At 42.2% G+C, this 12,051-nt stretch overlaps 1 protein-coding gene across 6 annotated transcripts in view; it reads left to right on the forward strand.

Moving 5' to 3' along the window:
• The window catches only part of LOC140388285 (dual specificity tyrosine-phosphorylation-regulated kinase 2-like), a 250,434-nt gene that overhangs the window by 73,138 nt on the left and 165,245 nt on the right, over positions 1–12,051 (forward strand). For 3 of the 6 annotated variants that reach the window (XM_072472167.1, XM_072472169.1, XM_072472170.1), the window contains exon 1: positions 11,352–11,510. The exons of the other annotated variants lie outside the window; for them this stretch is intronic. The gene's annotated coding sequence lies outside the window, so the exon portion shown is untranslated. Of the gene's footprint in view, positions 1–11,351; positions 11,511–12,051 lie in introns of those variants that run through there. 6 annotated transcript variants of the gene reach the window in all.

A 12,051-nucleotide genomic window follows, 5' to 3' on the forward strand; every position in this document is an offset into this window, starting at 1 on the left:
CTTTCAACTGGGCATTTGCGGCTTGCGCATTCGCAGAACGATCGGTGACCAAAACTACTATTTCTAACTGCGCATGCACCACTTGCGCATGCGCAGAACGCAAAATGGCTGATTTTAACTGCGCATGCGCGGCTTCTGTTTCCTGCACATGCGCAGACACATATTTTCGTCTTTTATTCCCCGGAGACTGTAAGATGTGGTCAGACGCCATTTTACAATGGATTTCAGCGTTTTTTCTTAGTAAAAAGTTAAAGTTATTTTTTACCTTTCGATGTGGACCTTTCACTCGCAATTTCTAGATGGAACCCTTTCTGTTCTGGTAGTGATTGTTTGAGTTTTGCATCACTCATTCCCTGCGCAATTTGGTCTCTGAGCATACAGTACTCTTCAAATTCCATACAGTGCTCTTCAAATTTTTTTAGTATTACTTCTAATTTGGTGCTTTCAAGTATTTAAAGCAATTATATATTTCTCTAGCTTCCTGTCCTGCGATGAGCTGTGCTATTTTCATTTCTTCTGAGGCTGCTTCTAAATCATTAGCTATGATATATATATCGAACATTTGTTTAAATCTTTTCCAGTCGTTACTTAAATTAGCGGTTGTGTTCAGCTGAGGTGGAGTTCCAACAAATATCATCGAATTAGAGAAGTCTTCCCATATCGAATGTCCGGTAGGAGTTTGCCTTGCCATTTTGGTCTTTCTGTGTCTGCAGCTTGTGTAATGTTATAGTAAGTGTTCTGAAGTCTCCTGGTACCATGTGTTGTTCCTTGTCTCTGAATAAATCTCATAGTCTTAAAGTTGAAGTAGATGCTTTATTGTGAGTTCGTTCTCTCTCCAGCGCTTAACTTGTGTTACATCTGAGCTGCCTGTCTGTTCTGCTCCCAGCTGCCGTTCCTGTGAAGTGCCCCCTAACTTCCTGTCTGTCTCTATTTATACCTCTCCCATGCTCCCTCTAGTGCTTGCTCAGTTGTCTTGCATCTACATTGACCTCTTGTATATATACAGATCACTACAGTCCTCACGACCTCCTCTGTGCGTCGCAACGGTGCCAAACAGGACACTATTGCCATTGGTTTTCGCACGTTTGCTGCATTTTTCTTATGCACCTCGGTTAGGCTGTCCCATCAAGTTTGTCCTATGCTTCCTGGACCTGACTCTTCATTTGAACAAAAATTGGACCAAAGGGGCCATCCTTTCCCCTTTAAATACTTCCTCAACTCTTCTTCCCATATGGGGCACTGCTCTGCTCTGTTGGTCGCTGCGACCTCAGGTTCCTGTGGGTTCATTAAACATTCCATCGCTTTGTGGCAATTGCTTCTAATATCTCTTTTCCTACCGTTAATCTCTGTTTCCTATCATTCATTTGGGACAGGGGGACAAGGCGGCGATTTGAACTGCGGGTATGGCCTAAGCTATTTCTCAGTTCACAATTCCCTCAATAGTTTTGACACAATCCAACGAGTTTACCTTATATCCCTGTTAGTACGCATGCAGGTTAGTACACACTTCAGAAAGTCGGTGATTTGGTCGATATGGGCTTGCACTTGTCGTTCTTTCTCTTTCACGCAATTGGATTTCAAAGGTTCTCTCGGAGTGACAAAATCACTTCTAAATCGAGTCCCGTCAGAGTTCGCCAATAATGTTGCCAATCAGTACCGGAGTAATGTCGCCAATTAATAATGATGCTCTTTAGAGTCGCCAGGTATCAAATGATACCACCACAAGGCTTTACCGGATATCGATCAAAGGACCACACAACCAGTGAGTCAGTTCAAGTTCAAAGATGGTTTATTTACACACAAGGATTACTTCGACATGCAACACAAAACACTACAAGTTAAACTACACCAAACAACTACAATAACCTATACTTAACTTCAGGGCAACCGGCTCTATGCAGATAGAGGCCTTTGTCCGGATCTTGCGTGGCTGGGTGGATGAAGTGTCTCTGTTTCTGCTGGGCTCATCTGTCTGGTAGCGATTGTTGGTCTTGAACTTGTCTATCTGGTCATTACGCTGCACTTGAGTTAGCATAGGCCGGATCCAAGAGAGACTGAGCACATGGCTGTGTCTCTCCTTATCCCTCTGGGAATTTGCGCACTTTGGGGCGGTCCTTAACTTGGACCCAATAATTCGACAGGCTTCGATCACTGCCTACGATTTTGGCCAATAAAGGGGTGGGTGCTTTGATGGCTGGGCATGTCCTTAGCGGTCATTGACCTTGGCTGTTTGGGCTCCCTGAGTAAAGGGAGTGGTGCCGCTTAGTCTGTATCTGTATCGGTTACCTGAGTACAGTTCTTTTGTTCTGGGGAAATAGGCCATTAGAATGCAAACGAGCGGGGGTTTCTATCGCGTCTAACTATCTGGGTTGCAAATACACACACAAGCTCTGAGTCTGTCTGAGTCCTGGGTTGGCCATAATTCTCATGGTCCTTTGCAGGTGGCCATCTGAGGTGGCTACATCGTCTAGGAAGACTGTTGAATCACACCTGAAGGGAAGGCTCTTGTGCTTATCCTCGCCAAATTCAACATAAAGGTTGTAGGTCAGGTGGACTTCATAATATACGTTGGAGTTTCTAAGTCCTGGCCCATAACACTAGAGCAAGTTATCTTTGCATATCTATGGGATTTGGAGCAGAAGATTTGGTGGTTGTGTTCCTCCTAATAGTTAAAAATATCTTCCTTCCCACCATTCAATCTCATGGTCTTCCAAATAGTACAAAGAGAAATTCCTATTGGAATATCCACTGTTGTAATTCACATGTTATCACAAAAGTATTGGTGGGCTAATACTGATCCTACAACCTTCGACTAGCATTAGCCACAGAAATAAAATTAACATGAAAGCCCATCAAAAACTGGAGAAAAGAAGAGCTGATAATGTCTCTTCAGAAAGCTTACATTCAAAGGTTCAGCAAGGCTGGTGTCCAAATTACATGATTATAATTGGGAAAAGGTCAAATCTGGTGAATGGTACTTCCATTCATTAAATCAAATTGAAGATGACATAAAATTAATTGTGGAATTTAATTACAAATGGGGCAGTTCATAACCCATGGCTACACAATATCAGACATACCTCCTGATATCACAAGGAACATGAATTTTTCACAGTTGTCAATTCGGGAAACTGTGCATACAAAACCCAAAATCATGTCAGCAATCAAGCAGAAAGCAAGATGCTCTCTTCCACACAATTAGAACACTGACACTGATATATAAACATTAATTGAGTCGCCATTGTCAGTACTGCAGCTTCCATCAACAGCAGCTGCTCCCTCTCTGCACTCGTGGTATAATTATGCCCGGAATTAAAATTTGACTTTTTAATCTGATTATTTTAAAATCAACTAAATTTTATTTTTGGTGATTTATTCATGTGAAGCCAGCTCGTCAGTTCACGTGCAAGCTTCTAAGACGTTTATAGGCACCATGATAAACTCAATACTAATGTGCTCAGTCGTGAGACATTTTACTCCTCTCTCAATGCATAATCATTGCAAAACAATTTACTCAGTTCAATAGAGAAGACCAAGGGTTTGGACAGGTTAATAATTTATGAACTTTTGTTAGGTCAAATCAAACAATGCAAATCATTTAGTATGCACTACACGTGGAGAGCAGTGAAAGTTTTTCCAGTTGAGGAATCAACGTCTATGTGTCTTTTATATCTTAGTGCCTATAAAAGTCTTAATTCATGGGTAAGTTCATGAACTGTTTTAACAACATATTTTGTGGCCTATTATTACACAGCAACAACTGCGACATTGTTGAAACTCAGCAGAGCAAAGCAAACAAGTTAACTGCAGTGATAAGATTGCTTAACTCCCAGCAAGAAAACCATGTGTTGAAGTCCCAGTGTGGAGATACTTGTCCCTCAAAGACACTGGCCTGCTTTGAATGATTTTTGTTCCTTATTTGAAGCAGTTGGAACAGAAATCAATGCAAAGGTGGATAATCTGACACTATTTCACTTAATCCTTTTGCAGTGCAATAAAGAAATGACACTGGCAATAGTCATGAGAATCTGTAGCTCAGACTGTCACACTATTCTTTTTGGAAAAAGATGAATGGAAGGAATCACTGTGGATAAAAACAGTGTAACTAAACAAAATAAACAATTGTACCTTTGGTCTAAGGAGAATAGTTTACTGAATCGCCCCATTCGGCCCATCAGGTCTTCACCAACCCTCTGAAAGAGAACCCTACTTAGATCCATGCCCCTGCTGTATCCCCTTACCCCAACTGACCTGCACATCTTTGGACACTAAGAGGCAATTTATCATGGTGAATCCACCTAACCTGCACATCTTTGGACTGTGGGAGTAAACTGGAGCAGCTGGAGGAACTCACGCAGTCATGGGGAGAACGTGCAGACTCCGCATAGACACCCAAGGCCGGAATTGAGCCCAGGTCCCTGACACTGTGAGGCAGCAGTGCTAACCGCTGTGCCACCATGCTGCCCCACCATTCTTTTTTCTCTCAAGTATTATGTAGCTTTCCCTTTAATGCATCTAATGTCTCAACTGCTCCCTGTGGTAGCAAATTACACATTCTCTGAGTAAAGAGATTTTTCCTCAATTCCATCAGATCAAGTGTGGACAAGGAAATCGCCAGCTGGTTACCACCTACCACCTCCCTTCCATGTTGAACACCACTTGGAGGTGACATTGAGAGTACCAAGGGCACAGAATGTACCCTAGATGGGGGACTGCAAAGTCTATCCCCAAGAGGGGCTTGGTAGCACCACTACTGACCAGGTTGGCTGAGTCCTAAAGGATAAAGTTGCTAGACTGGGTCTTCAGGGGGTGGTGAGGGTAACCAACCAGACAGAATAACCTACTTGACCTCGTCTTCACCAATCTATCTGTTGCAGATACATCTGTCTCTGACAGTAGTGGTAGGAGTGACCACCGCACAGTGCTTGTGGAGATGAAATCCCATATTTACATTGAGGATACCCTGAATAGTTTTGTGTGGTACTACCACCTCCTAAACCGGATTAATTTTGAACAGATCTAGCAAAAACGACTGGGCAACCACGAGGCACTGTGGGCCATTAGCGCAGCAGAATTGTGTTCAACTACAACCCTTAACCTCATGTCCTGGCATATCCTCCGCTCTACCATTACCACCAAGCCAGGGGATTAACAATGGTTTAATGAAGAGTACAGGAATAGTTAGAGTAGTTACCCAAATGTTAGATTAGCTTTTAATCTGTCTAAAATTTCCCAAGTAACTAATCAGGTAAGTACTGCAGAACTATCAGAAGTCTCCAACTTTAGCTCAAGGTCAGCGACATTCGTGGAGGGTGCAAGGCAGAAGGGGAATTGCTCATTGGAAGTTTAAACTTCCTGGGCAGTTCCTATGTAGATATACACATCAGGAGTTCCTCAGGGTCCCAGTGCGCATCTTCAGTCATATATCCAGTGCCCGAAAATCCGGAAACTAGAAGATTTAGCACAATGCTCCCACTTGTGAAAGAATTGCGAAATTAGGGTTCATAAATGTAAGTGCTTCACCACTAAATCCAATAAGGAATCAAAGAGTGCAGGAAGGTATGATAGGAGCAGCACCAGATATACCTAAAAATCAGATGTCAATTTGGTTAAGATACAGAACAGAGACAGCCGAAGCAGAATGTGATAGTGCTAAAATTACACACTCATGGATATGATCTAAGCACTACAGTGTTGTCACATCCAGTCGTGAATGAGAGTGAACAATTAAACAACTAACCAGAGGCTCCACAAATATCCCCACCCACAATGATGGAGGAGCCCAGCACCTCGGTGAAAAAGGCAAGGCTGAAGCATTTATACTCAATTTCTCCTAGAAGTGCCGAGTGGATGATACAGAATCATGTACCCAGCATCACAAATGCCAGTCTTCAGCTAATTTGATTCACTCCAACTGATATCAAGAAATGGCTGAAGGCACTGGATACTGCAAAGGCAATGACCCCTGACAACATTCAACAGTAGTACTGAAGACCTGTGCACCAGAACTAGCCATGCCCCTGGTCAAGCTGTTCCAGTACAGCTACAACACTGGCATCTATCTGGCAAGGTGAAAAATTGCCCAGGTCCTGTCCACAAAATGCAGAACAAATTCAATCTAGCAAATTACTGCCCCATCAATCAATACTCAATCATCAAAAAAAACCTATAGAAAATGTCATCAACAGTGCTATCAAGGGGCATTTTCTCAGCAATAACCTGCTTACTGATGCTCAATTTGGATTCTGCCAGGGTGACTCAGCTCTTGACCTTATTATAACGATAACCTTGATTCAACTATGAACAAAAAAGCTGAACACATGAAATGCTCTCCACTTGCCTGGATGAATGCAGCTCCAACAACATCAAGCTTTCTATAGATATGTCAGGAATAAAAGAATGACGAGGGTAAGAGTAGGGCCAGTCAAGTACAGTAGTGGGAAGTTGTGCTTGGAGTCCGAGGAGATAGGAGACGTGCTAACTGAATATTTGTCGTCAGTATTCACACAGGAAAAAGACAATGTTGTCAAGGAGAATACTGAGATTCAGGCTACTAGACGAGAAGGGCTTGAGGTTCATAATGAGGAGATGTTAACAATTCTGGAAAAGGTGAAAATAGATAAGTCCCCTGGGCCGGATGGGATTTATCCTAGGATTCTCTGGGAAGCTAGGGAGGAAATTGCTGAGCCTATGGCTTTGATCTTTAAGTCATCTTTGTCAACAGGAATAGTGCCAGAAGACTGGAGGCTAGCAAATGTTGTCCCCTTCTTCAAGAAGGGGAGTAGAGACAATCCCGGTAACTATAGACCAGTGAGCCTTACTTCTGTTGTGGGCAAAATCTTGGAAAGGTTTATAAGAGATAGGGTGTATAATCATCTGGAAAGGAATAATTTGATTAGACATAGTCAACACGGTTTCGTGAAGGGTAGGTCGTGCCTCACAAACCTTATTGAGTTCTTTGAGAAGGTGACCAAACAGGTGGATGAGGGTAAAGCAGTTGATGTAGTGTATATGGATTTCAGTAAAGCGTTTGATAAGGTTCCCCACGGTAGGCTACTGCAGAAAATACGGAAGCATGGGATTCAGGGAGATTTAGCAGTTTGGATCAGAAATTGGCTAGCTGGAAGAAGACAAAGGGTGGTGGTTGATGGGAAGTGTTCAGACTGGAGTCCAGTTACTAGTGGTGTACCACAAGGATTTGTTTTGGGGCCACTGCTGTTTGTCATTTTTATAAATGACCTGGAGGAGGGCGTAGAAGGATGAGTGAGTAAATTTGCAGATGACACTAAAGTCGGTGGAGTTGTGGACAATGCGGAAGGATGGTACAAGTTACAGAGGGACATAGATAAGCTGCAGCGCTGGCTGAGAGGTGGCAAATGGAGTTTAATGCAGAAAAGTGTGAGGTGATTCATTTTGGAAGGAATAACAGGAAGACAGAGTACTGGGCTAATGGTAAGGTTCTTGGCAGTGTGGATGAGCAGAGAGATCTCGGTGTCCATGTACATAGATCCCTGAAAGTTGCCACTCAGGTTGAGAGGGTTGTTAAGAAGGCGTATGGTGTGTTAGCTTTTATTGGTAGAGGGATTGAGTTTCGGAGCCATGAGGTCATGTTGCAGCTGTACAAAACTCTGGTGCAGCCGCATTTGGAGTATTGCGTGCAATTCTGGTCGCCGCATTATAGGAAGGATGTGGAAGCATTGGAAAGGGTGCAGAGGAGATTTATCAGAATGTTGCCTGGTATGGAGGGAAGATCTTATGAGGAAAGGCTGAGGGACTTGAGGCTGTTTTCATTAGAGAGAAGTTTAAGAGGTGACTTAATTGAGGCATACAAGATGATCAGAGGATTGGATAGGGTAGACAGTGAGAGCCTGTTTCCTCGGATGGTGATGTCTAGCATGAGGGGACATAGCTTTAAATTGAGGGGAGATAAATATAAAACAGATGTCAGAGGTAGGTTCTTTACTCAGAGAGTAGTAAGGGTGTGGAATGCCCTGCCTGCAACAGTAGTGGACTCGCCAACACTAAGGGTATTCAAATGGTCATTGGATAGACATATGGACGATAAGGGAATAGTGTAGATGGGCTTTAGAGTGGTTTCACAGGTCGCGCAACATCGAGGGCCGAAGGGCCTGTACTGCGCTGTAATGTTCTATGCTCTAACACTCATGAAGCTCAAACCATCCAGGTCAAAGTAGCCCACTTGAATGGCACCCCATCCACCACCTTAAACATTCACTCCCTCCATCACTGGCACACAGTGGCTGCTGTGTGTACCATCTATAAATGCACTGCAACAACTCACCAAGCCTTCGTTAGCACCTTCCAAACCCGCAACCTCTACCATCTAGAATGACAAGGATAGCAGACGCATGGGAACACTACTATATGCAAGTTCCCCTCCAAGTCATAACCAGTATGACTTGAAACTATATCACTCCTCCTTCACTGTCACTGAGTCAAAACCCTGGAACTCCTTTCTTAACAGCACGGTGAGTGTTCCTGCAACACATGGACGCATCATTTCAAGAAGGCAGCACTCTACCACCTTCTCAAAGGCAAAATAGGGATGGGCAATAAATACTGGACCTAGCCAGCAATGCCCACAGTCTATGAATTAATATATAAAAAAAACAGTTAAGCCAAAAACGTAACAATTTTGGTGCTTTTTCACTTTCATCCTTGAATGCTCAGAAATCAAATGTACCTATGTGAAGAACTTTCTCATATTTCAGCCTAACGCATTCAGTTAAAGGCACTGTGACGTGCACCTTAAAGCGTGAAAACTATTTTCCTCCCAGAAGTGGTACTATTATGAGATAACATTTAATGAATGAATTGAGCCTACAGATTTCTACTTATGTATTCAACAGAAGTTAGTTATGGGTTATTATAAACCATGGATAATTTAGTTAGTTGACTCACTATTTTCCATTTGGTGGACAGTCAGTGAAAATAGGGAATCACCAAAACTGTTAACAGCTGTGAATTGCAATTTGTTTGCAATAAAGCACTTGGAATAGCATGGAAGGCAAAGGTAGATTTTACTCAGCAAAGTTGCTTAGAATTGGACTTTATAGACTAGAGCTACACAGTTTATGTGACAGATGCCCACTCTCCACAAGAAAAGACATGAAGTTGCAGGAGAGGAGCAGTTGCAATTATGCAAGGCAACATTAGGCACAAGAGGTAAAGACAAGACTTCAGTTCTTGGTGCATGGAGCCATCAAGCTTTAATCAGCAATTTTGGGTCAAGTACAGCCATGGAAGTTACTGCATAATGGAATAAAAACTTCCTAAATTGTTGGCCACTTGTGCATGTTTCTTGCAGACAGAGGGCCGGATTTTCAGTTTTGCGTTGAGAGCACAGAGTCGGGAATATTCCTGACTCCAAAAACCTGGCTCAGGACAAAGGGTCCTGAATGGCCTAATTTTTGTTCTGGTTGTGAGGTTGGGGGGCAGGGGAGGGGGGGTGCAGGGGCAGTTACTGGAGTCTAACCTACCACCCCTCAAAAGAGTTCAGAGGCAACCATAGGGAGCGCTGGGTCCCAAGATGGCCAGGTTAAAGGTTGGCCCTGTTGCTCCAGGAAGTCATTCAATTTTAAAACATTAGTAAAATGAAAAACAGCCCTCAGGCCTTCACCCCTCACACCTCTTCATCATGCAGACAATTCCGTTGCCACTCTCATGTCGACACATGCCCTCCCATGGCACGTTAAAGCTCCCATACAAACATAGTGCCAATTCATGGCAACCTATTGCCCCCCCCACTCACCCCCTTATATCCTACATGCCAACTCACCAAGTATCCAAGATCGGCAGACCTCCGGTGCCATATTGAGATTAAATCAAGTACAGTTGTAAGTGCACATTGCAGACTTCACTATTTTCCACAATAAACACTCTCATTCATTAAACCCATTCGACACATTTAAATTCCTTCATCTATTTGATCCCTTAAAAAACAAAAAAACCTTCAAGTACTTAATCCCTTACAATAACAAAATTAAGCACTTCATCCCTGATGAAAACATTTATATTCATAGCCTCACATCAAAAACAGCTAACCTCTTTATAATCTCTTTATTGAGCTGTCAACTGTGAATTTACAGCCCTGCACTGTGACAATAATGCTCCGTGAAAGCAATCAAACAGCATTCATTCTATAATGACACTCCCCGGCTTATGTCAACAGATGGTTCGTGAAATTGTAAACAGGGTCACTGCAGGTGACTTTGTTTTCAAAAATTTAAATGGCTTGGGAATTTAAATGATTGGTCAGCTTGACAGTTCCAATGAGCTTATCCACTTTTTACACACATTCATCTCTACTCTGAACACATTGTGTTTTGGGCATCCCTGTAATGAAAATTGCATCTTTCAAGAACCACGTACGTACAAACTACAACCTACCCCGTTCCCCACCTTACCCACCTGGCAGAAATGGTGAGTGTCAGGTTCGGTGGGTGGTGGTGGGGGGGGGGGGGGACTTCCCAAATTGGGGCTCTGCTGCCATTTTATCGAAGACGCAAAACCTTCCTGGCTTTCTGGAAGTTCAGGTCAAAGTGTAACACTAACAGCAACTTCTTTGTAGAAATATATAGCCTCAGGACTCATGCCTCCCACTAGGAACATAGGAACGTCAGACCAAGAATAGGCCTTTCAGTCCCTCGAGTCTGTCTCGCCATTCAATGAGATCATGGCATATCTGTGACCTAACTCCATACACTGCCTTTGGCCCATATCCCTAATATCTTTGCTTAACAAAAACCTATCCATCTCAGATTTAAAATTAACAACTGACCTGGCTTCAACTGCTGTTTGTGGGAGAGAGTTCCAAACCTCTACGACCCTTTGAGTGAAGAAGTTCTTCCTAACATCTCTCCTGAACATTTTACTGCTAATTTGTCAACTAAATTGTGGGCTATATTTTTCATTTACAAGTAAGCTCACATTTCCACATAATGCTAAGTCAATTAATTATTTTAATTTTTACTGCCTCCAGTAAAATTCCTTATTACAATTGTCATGTTCACGCAACTTTAATATTGGTGCCTTTGAAATTGAATAAATGGGTTGCAAGAAAATGCCAAGTGTTAAAGATTGCCTGTGGCCAAATGTCTTGATATTCTGTTTATTTTAATCTGCATGGGATGAAAGTAGCACCGGTGCCATTGTTGTTACGGAATTAGGCCTGGTCTGCAAGTTCTACAAACTGCTAGCTAGAGAGTGCTGCTATCAGTGTTTATGACATCAACAGAACCCCCACGCATCACCCCAACTGTGACAAAATGTTGTAAAGTTCCAGAAAATCTCTGTTTGCTGCATAATGATTCAAGCATCGTACCCATCTGCTTCCTTGGAGAAACTGTGTGACTGCTTGAGGATTGATGAAATCAAAAGATGTGTAATATGCCCAGAACATCACTGGAGGGAGTCAAAGTAGTTCTGTTTCTGTTTTTGGCTGTTAAGTCATAAATCTCAGTCTCCACTGATCTGTTCAGTAATTTCAGGTCAGTTTTCATGCAAATTGAATGAACTGCTGTGAGATTTATTTTATACTCTGGCTGATTGAGGAGTTCATTTGTCAATAAGGAGATATTTTAGTTTTATATGATTTCCAAGCTGTTCTTCAAATTATGTTAGTGAGCTGTTCCAAAATTAAGAAAAAAAGAACTTTAACTGTAATTCAAAATCCACAATATTTTCTTCTCCCGTTAAAATTGAGATTGCAATGGTTCTAGAAAACTCAGGGTTTCCTGTGATAGCTATTAAATAGATATTAAAGTTAAACTTATTCACCATTGCATAGAATTACACAGAATAGAATTATGTGGAATATATATAGCATAGAAGCAAGCCATTCAGTCCAAACAGTTCATTCCAGCATTTATGCTTGAATTGAGCCTGGAACAAGCATTAATATTACAGTAAGATTTTATTGAAATTTCAAGAATAACTTTCTTTCTCTACCAATGACATTTTATCTCGATTTAAAGTTTTTAATTTTAACAATTTACTTATTTTCTTTTCTCCATACTCAGCTTCATCATT

The sequence above is a fragment of the Scyliorhinus torazame genome, chromosome 13 (assembly GCF_047496885.1).
Source record: "Scyliorhinus torazame isolate Kashiwa2021f chromosome 13, sScyTor2.1, whole genome shotgun sequence".
In the NCBI taxonomy this organism is placed as follows: domain Eukaryota; kingdom Metazoa; phylum Chordata; class Chondrichthyes; order Carcharhiniformes; family Scyliorhinidae; genus Scyliorhinus; species Scyliorhinus torazame.